The sequence below is a fragment of the Enoplosus armatus genome, chromosome 8 (assembly GCF_043641665.1).
Source record: "Enoplosus armatus isolate fEnoArm2 chromosome 8, fEnoArm2.hap1, whole genome shotgun sequence".
NCBI classification, from domain to species: domain Eukaryota; kingdom Metazoa; phylum Chordata; class Actinopteri; order Centrarchiformes; family Enoplosidae; genus Enoplosus; species Enoplosus armatus.
In genome coordinates, this window is record NC_092187.1 from 11,286,208 (window position 1) to 11,311,183 (window position 24,976).

Consider the following 24,976-nt stretch of genomic DNA (forward strand, 5'->3'; position numbering starts at 1 on the left):
CTGTAGAAATCCCTCAACAACAGTCCCAGAGGAATACCTTTCTCTGAAGCCCTATCAGGCAGAGGATCTCCTTCCCCGACAGCAGACTGAATGAGTGGGAGTGAGAGCCTTTGAGGATGAAAAGATGTGCTGCTACCTTTCTATGATGTCCTCTCCAACAATCTCAGAACAAAGGCCTCCATTTTGAAGTGGAGTTATGGTGGCACGGCGCTCTTAAGGTCCTCTGTTACTGTGTGTCCTATTGCTGTCTATCCTCTTTGTTAGCCCGCTGTTTGTTATGCTAGTGCGATAAGCCACTGTTGTGGGTGGCTGGGTGTACTACAGCAACCGGTGTACTGCTTGAGTGCCAAAGCCAACAGTCTGTGGGAGGGATTGTAGGCATTATAGATCACTGGGAGACAGATGTCCAGTCTTGCCCCGAAAACCGTGTGTTTGCAAACTGGACTGCTTCCTGGTGGGTCTTAAGTTGATCTTTATCAGACCAATAGAGTCAGCTCACTTTATCATGGCAACCTTCCTCTTTTACTGCCGCAGGGCTGAGCAGCTTTGTTATTCACGAAACATAAGAGGTGGAAGTCTAACCTGGTAAACATTACAAGCGGTCTTGTGCAGGCAAACAAGCAACCTGATACCGTGTGTGCAAAAATCACACCAGGATCGAGGAAAACAAAGAAATGTGAGGTTTTGAATGAATGCAAAAAAAAAACATTAAATGAATATTGCAATGCCTCTGGAGGACAGATGACTGGCAGGGCATTGGCAAGACACAGCATCATTGTCTACCATGAACGCATTGAGATTCTCCGCTGGACTAAATAAGTGTCATGCTCCAATAAGCAGAATCAAACCCTTTGAGCATCTGTTGTCTTCAATTCTCCCTCTCTTTGTTTTATGGTGCCCCGTCACAGTTAATGATTTCCTCAAGATCTCCGTTTTCCACATGCAATTTACATGTTTGAAATGCTTAGTTGAGCAGACACAGGTTTGTAAAGCAACCATCGCTGCCGAGCTGAATCCAAAAAGAGTGTTTGGGCAGAGTCTAGAAATTTGATTTTAAAAGCTAAGGCTGATCAAGAGGAAACAGACAAGGTATCAGCATATTGCCTTTCAATTTCTTCTAGTTTACATATCTGGATTGTGCAGTCATCCCTTCCAAAGAGAATCACTGCCAGCAAAAACAATTACACCCCCCCTACCCGAGCACAAGCCTCTCACTGACTGCCTCGACTCAGCTTGACAATCAAGCCCATTAGATCTTCCTGTGAATTAAAGCTAGTTAACTTAAAGCACTGACACACATCAAGAATAGTCATTAGCCTGTCTTTTTAGCATAAAAAACAGGAATGATTTGCCGGTTCAGAGAGATCATCTCCCTACATGCAGCCTGGGGCAGCCCTTACTGTCTACCTCATTATTTTTGGAAGAACAAGGCCGCTGATGAATCCAGTTGGGTTAAATGTAAGGTGTTCTCGTTATGACCTGGCTCTCACACACACACAGCAGCAGCAGACTGCTTTAAGCCGCTCTTCTTACAGACAAAAGAAAATGGAGTAACTCGCCAACACTGTAAATATACGTATAAATCTCACTCAGCTAAGCTGTAAAATCAAAGTGGAATTGTTGGAGTACATCACTCCCACGCAGCCGCACATTCTGCAGTGAGAAAAGCTGTCAAATGTTGGCTTTTTGTGGATAGTAGCTGAGCTGACAAGTGCCGATGATACACTGTGAATGATAAAGACATTCATTCCCGCTTAGAGAGAGAGGTTTTCCAGATGTGATAGTCCGCAATGCTTCAGTGCTTCATTACTAGATAGAAAGAGGCCGTTGCTGTGTTCTCCTCATTTACGTTGCCAGGGTGACAAATGAAAAGCAGAATCACCCGCACAACTAATCAAATGAGTGAGTGACAACAAGTCAATATTTTCTCATTGTGTGGACAAGCAATATATCTGCACAGTAACGGGGCTGTGCTTCGAGGCTTAGGCAAAGCTAGACTCACAGCATTATACGGATAATGTGCCAATAATCTGGCTCGGTGCGGCTGTTAAGACCAGTGCCAATAAAGAGTACGGTATCAAAAGACAACCTTTACCAAGTATGGGCTAAATTACCAACTCACCAGACATCGTCTAGACTCTGTAGTTCAAACAAACATACTCTGTCGTGGAATGGCTACAAGCCAACAAGGACAAAACTGTAATTGGACATTGATCTGTCGAGGTCTGAGGATATATAACTCATCCTAAAAGCAGCCATAAAGGGAGCAGTATGTAAACACACCGACCTTACTGAGATGTTAGAGAAAATGGCAGAATTGAGAATTACAAGTGCTAAGTAGTATGTGCTCAGAGAATTCAGATTGTATCCATTTTGCTTTAATTCCTTGGGGCTCACTTGTCATTTTTTTTAAAAAGACATCTTCTTAAAAAAAACCCAGACAATTAGCTTGCTTTTGATTACATCCTTGACAAAAAAAAAACTCCCTGAACACAAAATGGAGCAAACATCATCTCTACAAGCCTGGTTAAACACAAGCAAGATCAATGGGTAAATTTATCAGCAAACATTACCATTTGCTGCCTGGCAAGTAATCATTAAGGAATGGCACTGATGCATTATTCATTGGCTAATGTATAATTCAGACTTAACAGCAGATTCTATGCATAAATAAAGCTGTGATACATTTAAACACATTAAATGTTTACTTGCTAAAATAGGATACGAATGCGCAGCATGAGTGCTTCCCCCGCTGCTGCCACTCGATTATTTGCTACCATTCCTGAGGATGCAGGGACCTAAAGGTGGGATGCTGGTATATAGACTCTGACAGCCCACTCATCACAACACACACAGGCTACTGATACTCAATATACAGAAGGAAAAAAGCTGTTACACTGTAGTTGATAGCTAAAATCCCACAGAGTGTCTTTTTTCTTTGTTGTATTAAGTGAATGAAAATGAGGAGTGGTCTATAAAACCACACATTACAGCTTTACAGTATACACAATTTTATTTTCTGGCACATTAAGATTTATGTACTGTCACTTCTCCCTCGGACATCGGCATCTGTGTTTAAACGTCATAGCGGGAGGATGTTCTTGTTGAAGTGTCAGAGCTGGTGTCAGAGGGACAGTCAACAGGGAGGACGATGAGGCAGGGAGGACACACAGGCTCCATCTGACGGTGTTCAGGGCAGGCGGCCCTGTGGGGACCGCCATTCCACTTTATGGCCATGCACTGAATTAACGAGGCCAGATGTCCCCCCACTTAACATGTGTGAAAGTGCCCTCCGATGGGCTCAGCTGCTTTAAGGATGTACAGACAGAGAGAGGGGGAAAAGGAGATGGGGCCTATTTTCAATTATCCCAATTTCTTACTCAATGTTGGCTCCCGAGGTTTATGTTAATTAAAGATATCAGCCCTTCTCTGTGCACACAACAAATTAGATGGACTTTTCTATGAACAATCAAAGCACCTCTCCAGTCCTTCATCACTCTCTATTTCAGTAGTCACCCACCAGAGGGTACTGCCTCCTTAGCAGTGCTACCACTGTTTCATGTGTACTATGTCAATCAGTGGCTAATGTATTCTAAATGCGTCACTGGTAAACCACTATCTGCAAGGACAATAGGTCAGTAAGTGACGAGCTAGCTCGCTCCATTCAGGAATGAAGCCCATCTATAGAATCAACAAGACCTAAGGAGATTCATCATCGCTCCTCAAAACCATGAGTCTGCTTCTGTGTAGGGGGGATGGAAATGATACCAACAATGGCGTGGAAGCCATGACTTCTCATTGATTTTCCGCTGGGCTTTATGACAAGGCGGCTCTCGCATTTCTGTATTGTTGGGGGTCAAAAGTGGGAGGGTAACTGCGAGCGATGCCTTTCATGTGGCTAAGATGTATATGCAGTTGAGCCACATTCACACAATCAGAAAGCTGGAGTTGTAATTTACCCACGTTTACCTGATCAGCATCTTGCAGTTTGTTTTTTAATGGGTCAAACAGCACATCTGTTTTCATTCATGCGGCTTATTATAATAACACTTTTCTTTGTAAATACAATGGAATACAGTTGAGTCATACAGACTATTAAAATGGAAGACCCCAGCAGACTCACTCATTAGAAAGAAAATTAGAGGCCCGCCAACATTGCATCAATTACAGTTTCTCTGATTCTTTATGCATTACATCATACCGTTAAAAACACACAGACAACCTCTGACTGTTTTTCTACCAGCCAGCAAACTGCCATCATCCTGACACAGGGAGGGAAAAAAGGGGCAGAGACACAGCGTGGTGCAATCCCAGTGAAGGCCATCATGCGAGCAGATTAAATAACGTTTTTCCAATGCCCTGTCAAACATTCAGCCGCCTCTGAGCAGCTAGACAGCAGTTACAGCCTCACTCTATGAAGCATCTCGCTCTCTGTATGGTCGGAAACAACCTCTTTGATCCGGATATCGCCCCTCAGATTCCTCAGAGGTGACACTCATACACGCGCCTGTATGTGAGCTGAATGTTTACTAGCTGTCTGTACCTCGTCAACGGTGAGACTTGTGTTTGGGGGGGGGGGGGGGGGGGTGACTCACAACGCTACTATGCTTCCCTTGGTTTACATGAATCAACAATGCAGACTGCGGACTCAGACCCAGATCAAATTGCACATCAGATTTAATTTCCTACAAACACTGGTATGAAGAGGCACTGCAAATAGAGATGACGTGAGATGATACTGACAGCGGTGTGGTAGTGTGTACATAATTAAGATTTATATTCTCTACTGATAGCAGCCTTACATGAAATGCTCAGTGCTCTCTTCCCATACAAATCCCACACGGCAGAGCAACTCGGGCTCTTGTGTACTACTCCATTAAGAGGGCTGACCACTTCCTCTTTCATTCAATCCACAAGTAGCAAAACTAAATGGATATCCTAACCTCAGGGGAAGTGAGGAAGATGCCATTTTGAAATGCGTTCAGAAAGACAAGCCACGCAAGTTTTCCCACATGACAAGTGTAGGCAGAGATTGTGATTGCACGTTACCCACATAACCAAAATGATTCATGTCACATTGCTGGTTACCATTTCAGAGACAGGCCTATCAGGACTAATCATCTATGCTCTGAAATAAAAAAAGCTCTACAAATCATCAAGAAAAGGCCTCAGCGTCCCCTATATGAGAGGAATGCTCAAATCCCATCTTGTTTACGCCACCATATTGGTTGGCAAATAAACTCATATGACAAGGGACATCACCTGAAAATCATCAATAAAAAAAGGGAAGTAAGGCTTGTTGTCTGTAAGATCTTCACACTCCATCAGTCAATGATATCTAAATCAAAGATCACTCCCTCCTGAGATGAGAGAGCAATGACTGGCAGTACAGCGTTGTTCAGAGTCACAGAAACGACAAGACAGACAACCATTGTTAACCTTTCAGCTACAATTACGTCTCATGACTTATACAATGTACCATATTCACATTCGCATGACTTTTTAAAAACCGTGTGAGCCTCAAACGTTCAAACAAATTTTTTTTAACGTGGAGCAAACGCCCTTTATGTTCCAACAATCATTGATTATCTGCGGCGCTTGTGCCATACATTAGCCCAATGCAGTGTCGTCCCACTCAAGTGGATTAATCACATCTGAATCATTAAGCTAGAGGTCACTTCTCAGCTAGCAGGGGGACGAAAAGAAAAAAAGTGCCACAGGAAGCCGGGCACGGTGGAGATTAGCTCCTCACAATTAGCAATGCAACATCTGAGTCCGTGTAATAGCTCGGTGAAAAATGCAGCAGCAAGGGGGAGGATTTCAGGAAGGGATTGTTTTTATATGGCAGAGATTGAAGGCAATCACTGCCTCCCCTCTTTGATTTGAATCTTGTTTCAGGGCTGAAGCTTTCTTTGTGCTTATGTGGCCACATACCCTGCGGATTCAGCTTCTGACTTGAGTCACATGAAGTCTTACTATGACCAATTTTACAGTGATTTAAGTAAACAAGCCCTCCTCCCCCTTCTACTACAAGTGGAAAACATTAGATAAGCTGCCTTTCAGACAAATAACTGTAGTCTGCTTTCAAATCCTGAGCTGCCCCCTCCTAAACACACACATCCCACCAGCCAGCATCCCCCCCCCCCCCCCTGCTCTTTTCAACAACAGGCCAGCACCCCAGCACCCCCCCCCCCCCCCCCCCCCCACAGTGAGAGCTGCATGTGCTTGGGCCAGAGTTCATAGCCTCTGGGGTGCTGAAGGGGGGGAAGTCAAGTTAATTTGGTGGTCCTTCAACAGTTTGCAACTGGTTTAGCTGGTCTCCCACACAGGTCCCCAACACTTCTCTTCAAAAAACACTCAACTACTTTCCATTATTACAGTCCAATAATCAATTTATGGCACGAGCAAGGCTGTAAATCCAACAGCCAATCCTTTATGTTATACTTGGGGAAATCCCACCCGTCAAATGTGTGTGCCACTGACTCATAAAGATCCAATTCAACATTTTTTCCCCTGTCAAAATGAGACTTTTCTTTCCTCAAAGTTGATTGATTGCTCAAATACACACGCATGAGTAGTAGTAGTTGTTTTGGGTTTTTTTTACATCTTCAATGCATGTTTCCTGGGCAGCAAGGTTGCCATTTAAACTCTCGTTTGTTTTGTTTTGATTACTTCTTCATTATTCTCACTTTAAAACCATTAGCTGCTGAAAACCCTGTTACAGGGCCGGCCAGGTCATGGAGGTTGCTCGAGGGTCTGCTCCGCCGTCCAGAGAGGGCCAAGTTTTTATTTTTTTACAACAATGCAGCCAACTTTCAGCTCGCCGGAGCACTCAAGAACATTTGACTCGAGGTCACACGCGCTTCCTACTCCCGAGTATAAACAAAATCAAGGCACTTTTAGGTCAAAGTATAAGTGCCACCCGGTTTTAGTCAACACTATTGCCCAAATTCAGTTTCTATCTCCCACACATTGCCTGCCCCCCCCCCCCCTCCTCCGACCACAACCGTCCTACAATCTTTTTTTGTATTCAACTACTCACCCGCCAGTCTGGTGATTCTTGGAGTCCCAGAGACTGCTGCAAACAAGTTGAAAACGCGATCCTTTCCCGAGATGACCCACCAAAAGCCGGGCCAAATCCAAGAACCGGGACCAAACGAGGCGAACACGGACACTTTTTTTCTTTTATCCCCCCCCCCCCCCCCCCCCCAGTTTTTTTAAACCCGCTACCCGCACGGAGGGACTCAGGCGAGCACTTGCTTCTACAAAAGACGGTTTCACTTTACTGATGGACCGCTAGCGTCCGAGATCGCCAAGCAAAAAAAAAGGCACTATAACGTTAGCAAGTCCCCCCCCCTCGAGATTGCTCCTATTCCCTTTGGCCGTGTTGTTGTTGCTGCCGATGATAGTGTCCACATGAAAAGTAACAGCGCTGTTAGTTGTTTCGAGGGGTAGGAAACCAGTGAGTTCACCGTTTACAGGCTCCGCTTCCTTTTTCCACACACACACACACACACACACACACACGCTCTCTCTCTCCCCTCTTCCCTCTCTCTCCTATGCACACACTCTCCACGCTCCCCCTATCGCTCCCTCAGTCTCTGTAAACCCCCTCCTCCTCCTCCTCCTCCTCCTCCTCCTCTTCAGCTGTTCAACAGACGCATCCACATGGCTGACCTAGTCTTTCTTTATCCAGACACTAGTGAAGGAGAATTACCCCGACCACACTCAACAAAAAAAAATCCGAGCGAAACAAAAACATGGACTGGATTCAAATAATCGTCAGGGACAAAAGGGTGGTGGTGGTGGTGGTTGGGGGGCGCCAATGGGGCTGTTGATTGATGGCAGCCCCGTAAGGGAAAGGCTGCGTGCACCGCGTGTGTGCGTTTGCGACTGCACCAGGAAGCGAGATGCACGGCAGCCAAAGTGGCCCGACCGACCGTCATCAGCCGATCAATGGCAACGCTTATGGGAATGTGACTGAAACACTAAAGCGAGACAATGAAAAGCTAGTAGTAGTGATAGTGCCTTGTAAATAATGGCTCGATAGCATACATGTTGTTTTTTTTGTTCCTCTCGGAATAGTGTCACAAAACAGTGCCACGTTTTAATGGTTAACTAATAAATGGCTAAAATGGTGCTCGCTGATTTATATGTGAAAACATTAGTATATGCATCTGCCTGAAAACACATACACACACATAAGCGACTGAATGCTGCTCAGGCTTGTGGAGCTCATTTGCATTTTTGGATAATGAATTAATTAGTCACCCCACCCATTAAAAAGGCAGAAACAAGCAGGGATGATAATGTGAATAGTCCATTAGCAGTATTTTGGAGGCTGATTTTAATGGCCAGCCTGCACATCACATCAAATGTGATCCTGGTTATTTTCCCCAAGGTCTCAGGACTCTTTTTGTGTCGTTTTGAGATAGCGAATATACATTACGGTTTGTTTGCTCCTTATCTTAATGCTACCAATGGGGAAAAAAGACAACCCCTCCCACACACACATTAGGGGAGTGGGAAAACAAAGATGGACTGCATTAAGTTATAAATTAAAAGGATGATTTCCATTTCACTGAGCGAGCAGCTTGACACATTTTCATTGTCTTAAACATGATATTGGATCACTGTCAAAATCCAATTAACGAAAACAAATAAGTTTGCGCATTGGGCTCTTTTTGCCCTATAAGCCAAAGCAGGAGAGACAGGCAGCAAGGATCAATAGCAATTGAGTTGAGGGTGGTGTGCAGGGGGTCCTTTCATTGTGCTGCAAAACCATGTTGGTCATCTTCGTTTCAATAGCAGAGTAGGGGTTTCTGCTGTGCAACCAAGTGCTGGTAAAACCTTTCCCAGCTCCTCTTTTGATGAAACTGGTCCAGAGAAGTCGTACTCTCCCCCCTCCACATAGTAACCTAACACCACAGCAGCCACAGCTCCTCCCTTATCACAGTATGTATACATTTCACAAGGTCAAAGTTTATGATATTTACACACACACACAGTCTGCCTCCTTTCCTGAGTTACACAAACAAAGCATCCAAGATTGATAAGGAGGCGGAAATGCACGTCTCGCTATGTTTCCGATGCACAATCAAAGCCTAAACAGGAATACAATATTTCAGGCTCCAGAAATTATTCTATCATGAGTTACAAAAAAGAAACAAGGCAAATGCCACCATTTTCAGTAGGTTTGTGAGGCTTAAGTTGGGCCAAGACAGCAGTGAATCCTCTCTGAAGGCAGAGCAAAGCTGGATTGGCTGGCGGGGCAGGCTCCCCTCCCCGGCAGATGAGATCCCATTATCAGGCAGACGAGAACTCCACCTCCAGGATTTCACAGCTCCTCTGTTTATCACATGGCTCTGTCAAGTTGGGCACCATTAACCGATAATGAAAGGAGACAACCGGTGCAGTTACAAGCAAAGCACTCCGCATTCTACAGGCCTAAGCATGTATCTGGGAAGCTGACTGTGTCTATTCAATTCTGTTCAGCATTCAAACGGCCCATCACAATACCTTTTCCCTGAGCACCCCCCCCCCTTTCTACAGCGCCTTCGATCACGACAGAACAAAAACTGGTTACTTGGTGCCTCTTTCTGAATTCAGAGGAAATGAAATCTAACAGAGCTGCGCGCTGCGCACAAGAGAAAAAATGACACTTTTCTCTTTTTCCTAAAGATTTTTTTTTTTTTTCTAAAAAGGAGAACAATTCCTTGTAAGAGCTAAAAAACCAGAGGGGGCGTATGAGGGGTGGGGGCACAATAAAGCAACACAAACTATCATTTTGAAATATGTTTTCTTCATCCACATCAAACATAATTAGTACATGTGTTACTAAACAAAAAGACTGCAAGACTGCCACTGAATCAAAGGCCAACATGCCCCCACCCCCTCCCTCCCCAGTCTGACTACTCCATTTATGGTTTATAGGATTCTGTAGCCACTTACGCTCATTAAAAATGAATACTTAACAAAAGCTGTGGCTGACACACACTGTTTGCTTTAGCCTGATTTCTCCACACTGGAGAAAAACAAGCCACTCAGAGGCAGCAAACAGAGAGAGAGAGGGGGAGAGAGAGAGAGAGAGAGAGAGAGAGAGAGAGAGAGAGAGAGAGAGAGCGAGAGCGAGAGCGAGAGAGAGAGAGAGAGAGAGAGAGAGAGAGAGAGCTAAGCAACACAAGTAAGTCAGCCAGTAGCTGAAACAACAGAAAAAAAAGTGACATGGATGACTGAGCCAAGCCTGTGAGAGACTTGGCAAGCCTCAGAGGCCCTGGCCTCTTAAGCACTCATATCTAGTAACTTCATTTAATACATTCACCAGGGATGAGCAGACAAGTTGAAGGAAAAAAGGGATTGAGAAAAGAAAACAGACTTGTAAACCAAGAGGAGGGGTTAGGTTGTGGCGGTGGTGGGGGTGTACTTCAGAAGCTCGACTTTAACACATGACTAAATCTCTACAGTGTAACAAGCTAACTTCTCTGCTGCCAAAACATAATACAGGCAGGCAAAAAACCATGAGACCATTTTACCATTCTCAGGCAGGTATTATCTACAGGAGCCGCTCTTCTCATATTAGAATCTCGAACAGCGCTTTTCCAGATGGGGCTTTAAAGCAGCGACTCTCTCTTCGCCACACATACTAAATCCATAAAGAACAAAGACTCTGTGTGACTGCTGCTTGAAGTTACAGTTCCTCATGCTGACGGCAAGTGCTGATAGCCCCCACCACCGCCACCCCTTCTGTGCTGGCAGGCAAGCAAAAAAAAAAAGCTGACTTCAAATCATTCATTGCCCCTTTTAGCCTTCATGGATTCTTAAGAGAGCACTTTACAAGTTGGGGGAATCCAAAGGGAAAATAGGGTCTTACACGACTAATTAAAACACAGACTTTGCCTGGAGGGGGTTGAGAGAAGGGGAAGCAATAAAACAATCCTCTCCAATCTCCCAACAAAGTAACTCAAGGAAATTACTCAACTAAATATGGTTAACTACGCGCTTGTGGATATGAAGATTCACAATTTTCAAGAACTATTGCTTTAGCTGAAAAGAACAGCACTCGATAGAGTAAAATGTCATTACCTAAAATAAGAGGGGAGAAAAGGACCTTTAAACAATAGAGGTTACACTTTTCTCTATACAAGCAAACAGCCCTATCAAGGTGACAAAAGACTAACTGAAAATCAAGATGCCCTTTGGAGACAATCCAAACAGACAGCTAGTAATTAAGCTGCTACCTAGCGAGCCTTTATTTGCGATCATTAACACAGTTGTAAAAATGTGAGAGAAGCCAGGGAATGGTATTTCACTTTAGGCAATCAGTGCAAGGTCTAGCCTCACATAGCTATCTTGTTTACATAGCTATTCACAGTCACATTTGGCTGCCTTGCAACACTCTGAAAACCAAGACACTTGTAGGCTACATATGTCTAATCTCTTTGCCAAGCTACACAAGCTACTCAAGAGAGTGAAACTCGCTTGCAGCAGCCATTTGGTAGAACTATTGCATATTAAAAAAAATGAATGTAAGTAAACCTTATTCCAGATGGAAGTAGCTGCCACCTGGCAGACAAATTGATCAAATGTTAGTGAAAGGAAGCACAGCACTTTCTCTTTATAAAATATACAGCAAGGCCTGATTGCTCGTTTGCAGACTTTGATATATATGAGCAAAAAAACAAAACACTACTCACACTACGTCTGTATTCACGCAGAGAGGTCGACAGTTTCCATTAGATCACAGCTTGCACAAAGAAGCTAAGGTAAAAGAAAATCAGGGTATGAAATGCTTATGAACCAGAAAATAAAATCGACCAACTCTGTATGGCCATAAACTCACACAGAAAGTGAAAACGGACACAAACAAATGCACACGTGTAACACCATAGATGCTATTTCACTAAGGCCCTGATTTTCCACATTCTTCAAGCTCTCACATGGACGGTCTGTGTCTGTCTGATTCTCCAGGCAAAAACAGGGCCTCATTCATCTGAATAAAAGAGCAGTTCAGCCTGCCGTGGCTGCACTGAGAACAGACTCCGGAGGAATGAGACTGTATTTCCAAGAGGGCCAGAGAGAGAGAGAGAGAGAGAGAGAGAAAGAGAGAAAGAGCGCAGGCTGTGGCGAAAAAGAGGAAGTTTACATTTCAGGCAAATCCTTTTGTGAACAAAGACACAGCAAGATAAACAAACAGTACATGTGTCTTGATGCATAGCTCTGGATCCAGTCAGGAAAATCCTATTCCAGCCGGGTGAAACTGTGTTTAAAAGTGATCAGCAGTCAACAAAGCAAATGGGGCCCATGATCATGAAAGCAAAAGGAGAGAGAGTGTGTGGCGGTTGGGGTGTGTGATTCCTGTGTGGTTACTGTCTCCAAGCTAATCTGCTCAAATAGCCAGTGACTGCTCCATTTCACACAGAGCACATGGCTGTCTCACCTCCATACACTGCCACCCTATGGACAGTGAGCAGAATTGCAGCTTCACGCTGTTGCTGTGCTAAAAGAGGAGGGGGAGTGGGGGAGCAGAGGCTCATGATGTGTAAAACTAAAAAAATGAAGTCCCTACACTAAAATTCATGACATGCATGATAAGTTGCTCAATATTGCGCAATGGCCCACAAAGCCGTATCTTTTTTTTTTTTTTCCTCCAGTACCAATACTTATTCAGAAATCAATTATTCTCCTCTGGTCACACTTGGCTGCTCTCAGTGTGTAAGCTAATGATTCAGCCATCTAGTTTACAGATAGATAGTGATAACCAGAATAAGCACACATCCATTACAGGTCAGAGGAACAAGATTCTGAAGTCATTCAGGCTAATTTTTCACATCTTGAATTTTACCAACTCGCTTTCCTCACATTCCCCTTTTTCTTCCCAATTTGGCGTGAATAATAGCAGGGAGGAGTAATCTCAAAGGCAAATGTACGGTCAGCATGTCAGCACTGCAGTGAGAAGAGGATGTGTTATTCAAAGAGACAGCACACAGACAGGGTGTTGTGGCTGTGTTATGAGATTAGACTGTTTTTTTGTGGGAGCGAATGGGTAAAATCTGTCCGTGTGCAGTCGGAGCAGACAGTTTGGAGATCAGTGCTGAGGTCAAGAGGAGCCACTTAGCTGTGCTTTGGCCTTCCAACCCCTACAGCGTTCAGAATCAACCGTTCTGCTGTGGGAGTAGATAAAAAGCTTGGCAGCAGTCTTGCAACTGGAGACGGCTACATTTACTAATGCATGCAGGGTTTATTTATGGCTTTTTAAAGGTACAAAATGGAAATTAATGGGAATAGGTACGAAGGTGGGAAGCTCGCTCATTAGCCGGAATATATATTAGGTTAGCCTCGCTAGTGCAGATCCCAAAGGTACTAAATCTAGGGGCTTATTATAAACAAACAAAGGAATAAACAATCCAGACTAAAAACCATACCACTCTCAATTACAACTAAACCATGAAAGTCATTTTAGATTTTTTTCCTCCCGAACTATTATCACTATACTTAAACATGCGAGTTAATGAGATTTATACCAGATGTGAAGCCGTTTTTTTCCCCTACCACACATTACTACAACAGCAATGAGACAAGAAGAATAGCTGTCCCTTTGATGTCTCTGGTGAGGAGATACTGTGCTGAAATCTGAGAATAATATGTTAGGTGTCATTTATGATTACATGGCAAGCCTGCTACTCTTTGTCTTTATTGTTTGGACTTATGAATCAACTGAGCATGGAAGTGTGTTTCTCATTATGCTGTTGAGGACACCGAATTACTACTCAGAAGTGGTGAGCTGGAAATTCTGCAAATTGCTTGTTTGGATGCACATATTCTGCATAATGCATGAAGCATCTAACATATAATATGATATGTGTGTGTGGGAGGAAGTGAGTGTGTGTGTGTAAAAGATAGCAACCCAGTGGGAAAGACTGGGAGATATGAGAGATATTGTAACGCTGTTGATATGTGATATTAAGCAGCGTAGAAACCTAACATGCAGCATGCTAACTGTTGTTATAATGGGAACAGTGTGGAGCAGACAGAGGAGGCTTGGTGCAGCATTAGCTCCTTAAGTCAGCTCGTGGAAGAGGGATGGATGGAGGGAAAGATGGATGGGTCGAGCAAGGGAAGGAGAGACAGAGGCAAGGGAGGGAGCGCAAGCCGTGGCTCTCTTTCTGCTCCTGCACACATCAGCAGCAGGAGGGCAAGGATGTGCAGAGGCCACAGCAAGCCAATTACCAAAACTCATTAAGTAACCTGCTAGTCGGCTTTGAACTGCAGTCCCCTCCATATCATGACTGGATTCTCCGCCACTGTTGTGGACATTCAGATAGGCGCTGCCCTCACTCTCGCACCTCTTCTTTTTTTTTTTTTTTAATGGCTGGAGAGGGGAGTGGAAATAGCAAGACGGTAATCACATTTTCACATGCGTTCATTGGAATTAAAAGTGAAACTGCAATGAAAAAGATTTGTAGATAGGCGGCTTAAAGGCATGACATTGCCAAAGACAACATTGCTACAAAGGAAGGAGATATGCCTTTGTATAGGTAATGCTAAAAACTAGGAAGTAATGCACAGGAGTGGGTTAGCGTGAGTTAGCAGGAGAGGGATGAATGAGTGCTGACAGGCTTGAGCAGTTCTCTCCACTGGCACAGAAAGAAGCAGGAAAGATGGCTTCGAGGGGGGAGAAGGACAGCGGAGAAGACGGAGCACTGTGAGGGTTGAGAATGATGATGGAGAGGAATAAGGCTGAGAGCACCAAGGGCAGATAGAGAACATGATCAAGGTCCACTGGGTGGGGCAGGAGTAGAAACATTTTTTTTTTTTTGGGGGGGGGGGGGGGGGGGTGTTAGGGCAGAGAAAGAAAAAATAAAACGCTGTGTTAGTCAGCACTCCAGTGTCACGAAGCATTGTTGACTAACCTTGACTGCATTCACCTCCTAGCTCACTGCCACACTGCCTCTCAACAAGTATTGACACAACGACAGTCTGCAAGAGAAAAACTGAAGGGGGGAAACACAGACACACACAGAGGACAAGGGAAAAAATATGAATGATGTGTAAATGGCACAAACGAGGTGATAACAGCTTGACAGTAGAGGTGTACGCATGGGTGAAGACGGCTGCCATATTTGGCATCATGTTGAACACATGGTGAATTATAGGCACTGGAAATCATGAAGGTGCGCACACACAAAAAATACCATTCACAGTGCAGTTAACATTTTCTATGAGGAGATTGTGAGCATTTATTCTAAGTCAGTATTCATTTCCCTCCTCTCAATAAACCTCTCTGGATATACACAGATCTCGGCACTCATTCCTGCTACACACAGTGTAAAACACACACACACACACACACACACACACACACACACACACACACACACACACACACACACACACACACACACACACACACACACACACACACACACACACACACACACACACACACACACACACACACACACACACACAGTCCCCCCACCCCTGAACCTCCCCCATTATCCCATGAGCCCTCTCTTCTCTGCCTTGCTTGACAAGAGCTTGGAAATAAAAACATCACAGCTCTGCCTCGCAGCACCTGTTCAATAACATTGACATTTCACATTCAGCATCCGCACACTGAGAGATTCCCTGCATTTACTCTCTTTAACACTCAGAAACGCAACACACACACACACACACACACACACACACACACACACACACACACACACACACACACACACACACACACACACACACACACACACACACACACACTATCAATCTGCTACATTTCAATGCAAGCACTTCAATACTGCACAGACTGGGGATGTGTATGTGTGTGCCTGCAGTCATGTATGATTAGTAACCATACAAATTAATTGTTGGGTACACATCTTGATTTTTACAACAACTCACTCATTAAAAGATAGTGATTCTTTCACAATTGTGCCATTGTAGTCAATTATCATCAATCAATTACTTCAGTCTATTCATGTGACTCAATGGTTTGCCACTTATTGGTGGCTAAAACTGTTGCAAAATCAAATGAATGATAATGATGATAATTTAGGAAAATCTATCAACATGGTTTCGAATAATATAAAGTACAGCCTATGTGTTTGTTGTATGTCATTGCTCTGAATATTATAAGAATGAGAAATTAAAGACACCTTACAGACAAGATAAAATGATGAGCAACTAATGAATATGTGGGGCACTGTACGATGACTATGTGTAGGATTTTGTCTGAGCTATTTTTCCTTTAAAAGGAGGGTGTGGTCAGCTTCTTAACAAATTATTTATGGACGGCAAAGCTGCTACAAAACAAGACAACATCCCTAGATATTTACCAGACGTACAAAATGATACTGTTTGTTATTATTATTCATTCCCTGCTTCTGATGCAATACGCCTCCTGAATTCAGCTTGCATTTTGAAGTGAAATGGCCTGTTCCTTTTTGAATTTGAAAATAACACCAGGTGTGCAGTGAATAAAATGCAAGCATTTCTAACCGCGCAATCTCAGCACTGTTCAACAGCACAGCAAGCAGGGGTACACTTTCAAAAATAGCACAAATACACACACAACAACCATCCAGTAAGCACATCGAATTTATATTCACGCCATGATGAAACTCACCAAAGAAGATTTTGGGGTCACAGGTGTTTGATGTAAACATTTGGCTTGATTTTCTTTTAGATGCCCCATGACACTATAATACATGTTTTCATACAATAGTTGCCACCTGAGGAGAAGATGTAATGTGCAGTGGGCCACCTAGTGCCACGGCTCAATGGTGTCACCAGGTGCAGCCTAACCTGGGTGGCTGAGCAGGGACATCTGTTTGACGGCATTAGAGCCATCAGAGCTCCGCCATAACCACAGATTAAATGGCAGTAAATCTGAGGATTAGATCATGTATGAATAGCTCACATTGATTTTGCAATCCCTTCAGTAACTCTGGGATTTCCACGGTGACAGACAATGTGGCCATCAAGCACAAACAGACACACACACACACACACACACACACACACACACACACACACACACACGGACTCATCTGTCTCCCAGCTTTTTAAAACCCTCTAAAAATCACTCTGTGACTAACCTATCTCCATTTTAATCTGCTCATATCTCGGCCTAGAGGCTGCATCCAAATAGCACAAGGCATGCAACATCATTCCTTTAACAAACTGCCCGTCCATCTAGTTTCTCCTACAAGTCACAACAGAGCAACTAAAACAAGCTCAACAGGCCTAGAAACGTCCATTCCTATATTCTGGTGTGTGTGCTCATGTGAGAGCAAGATCACTTCCACACTCTGTGAGTTGAGGGTTATTATATGTGAGCACCATGGGGTGATGTGGATGATGACAAAGGCAAACTGGTCTGTCCTTCTTTAGCAGCCTGGTCTCAGTCACAGTATGTGATTATGCATGCGCTCACACACACAAACGCTAAAATTCACTCAGCCCCCAGTGAGACCTTTTTCGACGTGACAATCCCAAAATCCCGTGCTGAAACCCCAATCCCCTCCGACCACCGAGGCCCTTCGGAAGCTGGCTGACATCAAAGACAAGCGCTTCGCTTTCATGACTTTAGTCCGCCTCTCAGTCTGTCAGTGTCTCTGGCTGTCCACCACATGCTCGACAGAAAAGCCACTATTTTAAAACACCAGGCTCATGCTAACCACTTCACACACCTCCATGGCACAACATGAAGAAACCAAAGATAGCCTGTGCTGCATCTTCACTATTTCCACACTGTAAGAGGCGGGTGTCGTGTGTGAGGATATGAGCAATGATGATTCCAACAGAGGATCTAAATAGAAGATAACATACTGCTGAAGGAGATTTAGTCCAAAATACACAATTACACCTGTACAACTATATCAATGCACCTAGGGCTAGAAAAAAACTGGGTAAAGCCTTTAAGATAATGGAACAGGAGGCACTATCGCCATCTCAAGTCAGCTTGGCAACCATATTTGGCAACCAGCAGCAACCTGATTCCCTCATCCAAAATGGCTGCACTGGTCATTATGGCTGACCTTAGGTACCTATCAAGCCAAACGAAAGCGATTACCTGATGATTAGTGTGCGTTGTTAGGCAGCTCCATTAACCTTTCAGAAACAGTGTGGAGGCTGCAGTGTCTAGCCAAATGGAACTCTCTCCCTTAAACTACCTCCGAAAAAATAGACACGAGTGAGGTGAGTGAGAGAGAGAGACGGAGAAACTCGGTGTGACAGTGGAGCAGCTCCTATTAGGTAAGCACATTGAGCCGTCAGGCCGGCACATTCATCAACACACAGAATGCCAGTCAGCAGCACCAGCAGGCTCGCCCGCCTCTCTACCACGCTACTGTTACTGTGGTGGGGTAGGGAGGGGAGAGTGACAGGGAGGCATTTGCAAAGCAGATTTGGACGATTCTCTCCAGCATTTGGCAGTGCAAATGTTTCTACGCATGGTTCGGGTGGTTTTTACCAGCCTCTCCCCTGCCCTAATAGATTGGCCATGGGCTGCTAATGATATCATTATCATACATGCGCTGTAATTGTCTGGACCCAGGGTGTGCCAAGATCAATGGACGGCAAAATCTGGATCAATTGATTAGTCTGCCGCTGTTAAGCTGCTAAAACATATTTTGCGCACAGTCAATGTGCTGTCTGATGGGCGCTGAATGAATTGGGTCTTTGCCTGTTTTCAGAGTGCAGCATCCAGACAAGGGGTTAGGCAAGTGGATCTGTGCCATATGAGAGGTGAGCCGAATTGGCAGGGCTGACGAGCTTCCTCCGCTCATCTTAATGTCAACCACAGCCACTATCATTACACACAAAGCTCCAAACTGGGGCTTAAATGACTATTTAGCATTCCTGACCAAGTCAAAACAAATGAATACTTATTCTGTAATATTTATATTGTCCCTTTGTCATTGTGAAAAGTCACGCCACCACAATGCCAAAGTGGTGACCAGCAATGAGCCTGCGAGTACAGAAAATTAGTTCTAATTTACACACAGTGCAAAGGCAGATTGGTTTGTTCAACATGCATGCAGCATTTGAAGACTATACATCCTCATGTGGAAGATGGAAAAGTATCATCATAGGAAATTAGACTCTTACAGCAGTATTTTAATACTTATTTACACTATGACAATTACAACAGTCTCAATCTTGAAGCATACAACCAAGGACAACATAACTACAGTACCATCTGAGCCCCGTACAGGCCAAAGTGAATGAGTAGACATGGTTGTGAAAAAGTGAGTTTCATCACTAGGGACACTTTAAATAGCAGATAACATTTTAAAACGTTTCCTCTTTTCAGCAGCATGAGGTGAGATTTGATTTTGAATAATATTTTCTGAAATATGCAATCAGTGAAACCTAATGTTGACATTTGTATGTGTAGGTATGACTAAACAGTAGCCTTGATCAGGATTAATACATTAAACTGGTAAAAACAAAAGGGGTTGACACGATATTTTGAACATCAATTTGATCATCTTGCAATCCAATAAATAAGCCACGCAAACAGCTTTGTGAAGCTCAATGTTTAATTGACACCTGCAACAATCAGTCGGTAGACTTAAAGATTAATTGATTAATCAAGAAAATAATAATTTAGTTAGTCTAATTTTGGCTGTGTTAGATACTAATTAAACTCCATTATTGTTGTTTGCAGACAAAATAACAAAAACAGATGACAAATACAAAGAGAGCCCAGGCTGAGTGAATCAACACTTCTCTGATAAAAATGCATCTTCCGAGAATCACAAGGTGCCATTTATTGCAGGGCGATTGCATTGGATTGCGTGATATTTTTCAGATGTTAATTTATCGTGTCCACCTCCTGAACATCGTTCGTGCTTGAATCATAAGCCCCTCTCGTCTTTTCCTGCCACCGACTTGGTCTCAATCATGAGTGTAATTTGAGAGCAGCCTGATTGTGTTAGGAGGTTACTGATTGTGCTGATGAGAAGAGAGCTGCTGAGGAGAAAGAAAGTGGGCCATCTACACTGAACAAATAATGACATCAATGATAGCCGGGGTGGTATAAGGCTGTCAAAGAGACTATCGTTTTTTAAATGATTGCCCTGTCACCCGCTCGACAAAATACAAACTGGTCAGGAACAACCCTGTATGAATTCATCTCTACACCAACCTTGACATAAGGGCCTTGGCAACAGTAACACTTTTGAAATTTTAGTTAGGCCAATATATCCACAGGGTTAACTTTATGTGTGGCTTTGCCCCATTGTCACCCTTTAGGCAGCATGATGCAACTTATTCCAGCATTCAAAGGCTAATGCAGGTAAATCACACCTAGTGGACTTGAATGCTTGACACTAAGCTTCCCGGCATAGTAGCTAGCTCGAGTGGGCGAGAAATGAACCTTGTTATGTGTCCTGACACTGGGCCCTGCTCCCCGGCAAATAAAAACATGCCTCTCACTTACTGGCTGCATGCGCCCACAGCCCCATACATCAGCATTATAAAAGGAGCTCGGCAGCCTCAAGGTCAGCTCAATTTCCTCCTGCCGTTATGAAGTATCAGAATCACAGCGAGAGGGGGCACCCACACACATGTAAAGAAATGATTTAGGGAGTGAGAGAGGGGAGGGAGAGAAAGGAAAAGGGGGGGGGGGATTTGGAGTGTGAAGGAGAGGTGGTGTGTAATACAATGGGGAACTGTGACAAATCACCAGGAGAGAAGCAGCCTCTTCTACAGTATGGTTGTGAGTGCGGGCATTTGTGAGAAAATGTAGAGAACATTAAGCCTACTTGATCATTCCACACACTAAGAGAATATAGTAGTCCGCAGTATAAGTAATGGGATTGAACAGTTTTTGTTTAACAAGCCAATTCCACTTCTGTAATCGCTCAAGTGTAGTCTGTGAAACTACAAAGCAATTAGGCCTACTGAATTATTGTTTCAGAAAATGTGAATACAATGTTTACCATTTACTGTAATTAAATTCTAAGCTGTTACATGGGCATAACAGCAACCTAATGCAAAATAAATGTCTTTTTTTCCTTTTGAGATCTGGGCCCATTCATCACATGCCCAAGCAATTTGATAAATTACACAGAAGCATGAAAGCTGATCATGTGCGTGGCAGAGAGTGTGGTGTGTGTGTGTGTGTGTGTGTATGTGAGTGTGTTTGCCTCTGTCTGAGTCGGCAGTCATCCTTGGCTGCTTCAGTGGCTGAGGTTTGACATCTTCAGCTAAGAGCCTGGGGAAATAACAGCAAATTCACTTAATGGCACCACCTCATCTATTCCTCATACAGGGAGAGGAGGGAAAGTTCCTTGAGGTGTTACAAAATGGCTGTGTGCTCTCGGGCTGCACTGCCGTCTCTCGCATCTGTGGTGGGGGAGTGGGGGTGCAGGTGTGTGGGTAAACACAGAGTGCATTGAGATCCATCACCGGCCTTGGTCGGCCACCAGCTGTAATTTGCAGTCAACTCTGACCCTTTGCAAAAAGCCAGCGTGCCGGTGCTGCCGCTATGAAGCTTTTTGTGGTGACAGCGCAATCTGGTTTGTGTGTGATGATCTGTACGTGCAAGACAAACATATACAGACCCAGAAGCAGTGACGATGTGCATGGCTGCAGGTACGTGCAGGCATGTTTGTGCAGGTGTAAGTAAGCATGTGTATGTTTGTGTGTGTGTCTGCAGGGAGTGTTACAGAGCCAGAGGTATAATGGCCCCACTCCATCTTTGCGTGAGGTATTGCAGAACAATCCAAAGCAGAGCACAGCAGCTGGGAGGGAGCCTGGGCTGGCTTGCAGTTGGATAACATCTCAGGGTAACAGCAGGTATGCTATCAGCGCAGCCCGAATCCCCTTAGGGCTATTTTCAGAGCCTCTGACCCCAGCGTGACTGGCTGGATGACGTCTCTGTGCCAGCAGCACAGGAAGAGCAAGACCCAAAACCACACCGCTGCTTCCTCTCATCTCCACAACATTTAATTCCAGCAGCTCTGCTATTGTTCAGATGTCTCACCAAAAGACTCAACAGCTCAATACAATGTTTAAATAATTTATCCAATTGACACAATGCTCTGAATGAGAAATCGCCATGTAAACAATTTCCAATTACCCTAACCTGAATACAGTCATAGAAAAAGCATAATCACATTAAGACATGCATTCCAATTGCCTTATTCAACAGCATTTTAGGTATGTGTACACCTCAATAGAACGATGTATCACAATTGGAGCTTTGACAGTATTTTGCAGCAATCCAACTGCTTGATAAAACAGGCTCTACCATCTGACTCAGCTTTCATGTAGCTAGCTGCAAGATGAATAGTACAAAGCACAGTGTTATGGCAGAATCTGTACAAAGGCTATAACGCAGTAGCAACACGGCCGAGGGATATGGTGCGAGGCTGAACACTGGAAGGAAGCTGATGTTGGAATATAATGTGGAGGAGGCTTCTAAAGATATTAATTGGGCTATGCTGCAGCATATAAATGGGAATTAGTAACTCACACAAACAGCCAATAAAAATAGGTCAATTGTCAGTTTGCTGCAGTCCATGCAAATGTAGGTGATAACACATAATCACATCTAGGGTTGCAACTATACATGCAATTACTTTCATTATCAATCAACCTGCTGGTTCTTTTCTCAATTAACACACTTGTGAGAAAATAGTGGAAAGTTTTTTGTATGACCTCCGTGTCTTTGACTGTTGAAGGAGCAAAATATCACATTTAAGAGGCTAGAACCATCAAATGTTTAGCATTTTTAAAAATGACTTAAACGATTCTTATCAAAATAGTTGGTGATCATGTTTCTGCTGATCGATTCATCGTTTCAGCTCTAATCACATCCATCAAGCTGAACCACTGGAGCCCAATTGGGGAACAGACTGTTATGATATGAAATGTAACCTGGATGTTTTGTCCAGCAGACATGATATCATTAGGGGAAGTGTTGGGTCATGAATTAGCTACTAAACTAGGAAGGAACAAAAGTCCAAGTCCTGCAATGACAAAACCTTGTTGGAACAAAAACACACAGGCAACTATGCAGTTACAGTTGTACCACTAAGGCCACATTGTGCTCTTTGCATACATTTCTAGCATTGGTGTCAGTTAATAGACCAGCTGACAACAGCTGGATAATATGCATCAGTGAATGCAGTGGTGCTTAGGTGTGTGTGTGTGTGTGGGGGGGGGGGGGTGATGGATGCCTCCTGTGTGATTTCCCCTTATATAAAGCTCTCTCCTCTCCCATCTGAGTGAATGGCTCCCCACGATTGGCTTGTCAGCCCCCTCTCCATCTCCTTTTCTCTGCACCTGCACCTGACACTGTCACCCACCTCTCCTGTTTCCCCCCTGGAGAAAATGTTCAGCCCCGCCCAGCTAGCTCCCAGCAGCCCCTGGGGCATGGGACAATTAAAAACGAGGCAGGAGCTCAGTCGAGCTGTCATGCTGAGTCTCAGATGGGACCTTGCCTGTATCGCTGCAGAGGGGTGGGGGGTGTATTGGCGCCCAAAGAAAACAATATACTGTGTCTGTAGTACTTGACATCAACATTCACTGTAGTGCAAGGTGGTGGCAGCATATCAACACCCTGAAAACAATGTAGTCTGGCTGAAGAGATATATTTGGCCTTACTGTATTCAGATATTGTCTGACTGCGCGCGCACACGCACACACACACACACACACACACACACTGGTATCAGCCAATTACAAGCCTGCCTTGACTGCCCTTGACTACACTCCCTAACCTCCCTCCACAATCCATGTCAAAGCCCTCTGCACTCAATTTTTTTGCCCCTGTTGCTCCCCATTATGCTTCTTCTTCTTTCACTTATTTTACTTTCTTTAGGGTGTGAAATATTTAGAAACCCCATCTAAATACACCTTCAGGCACCGAGTCAGAGCCGTCTCCCGACCCAGGTAAGAAGTAATGAGAGAGAGAGAGAGAGAGAGAGAGAGAGAGAGAGAGAGAGAGAGAGAGAGAGAGAGAGAGAGTGTGTGGGGGGGGGCAGTGGAGGAAGGGTTGGCGTAATATCTCATCAACGTTATTAAATCATTTCTCCCCTTGGCAGTCCCTGGGTGGTCTTGGGTTGTGTTATTTCTCAGTCAGGGTTCAGTGGCCTCAGCTCCTAGGGTTGAGTTTGGCCGCTCTGCTAGCCTAGCGCCGTGCTAAGCAGGTGTCAGGGGAGTTTCCCCTCAATTAAGCAAAGGTAAAGCAATGCCTCTCACCGTGGCGGCGCCATGAATACATTAGTCTTGCTGTCACCACAGGCTACAGCATCGAGATGCGTGAGGAAGACAGACAGCTGGTTGCTTCAAACGCGGCTGAGGCAGCTTAAGTACCAGGATTGTATTATATTGTATTAACTAAAGGATTATATTAGACCTCTGTAACTAAACATATGAAATGGCCTACAGGATATGATCTGAAAACCTTAATTTATGTGGACGAATACATCGACATAATAAAATCTAAATGTACACCAAAACAGTAAACAGTGTAATAACATTTTGTTTCAGAGTTACTGGGAGTTAGGCTAATGAGTTTGTATTAGCCGTCTGAGTGGATGACACTGGAGGACACCAAATCCTTGTTGTGTTAATTAAAGCTCAATGAAATGATGCCGATGAAAAATTAGCATGACCCACAGCCTCAGTGAGGGATACTGCCAGGAAAATGGATCTCTCTGTTAAGTCGCTTCCAAGGCGAGGCTTAGAGAGAAAACGCTTTTTACAAACTGAAATGAATATAAACTATTTTAACACTTATTGTCTGATTAACTAAAAGTGGCAAACATCTGAGGAATCAATTACACCCATGATGAGAACAAAGCACCTCTCACTATATATTTTAAGCCAATAATCACATCAATCCATATTATCTCAGTAAAAAAAAAAAAAAACTGCTTTCTTGACATTTTTAGCCAGCACACCACAATCACCCTGTTATTTTACTCCATCTGACAAAGCCAACTAAAAAAAGGGGGTTTAC

General features: G+C 44.0%; 1 protein-coding gene across 1 annotated transcript in view; it reads right to left on the reverse strand.

The window, feature by feature from the left end:
- Positions 1-7,131, reverse strand: part of rerea (arginine-glutamic acid dipeptide (RE) repeats a) — an 88,901-nt gene extending 81,770 nt beyond the window's left edge. Inside the window, exon 1 of the mRNA XM_070910242.1 lies at positions 7,043-7,131. The gene's annotated coding sequence lies outside the window, so the exon portion shown is untranslated. The remainder of the gene's footprint in view (positions 1-7,042) is intronic.
- Positions 7,132-24,976: the final 17,845 nt, after the last annotated feature.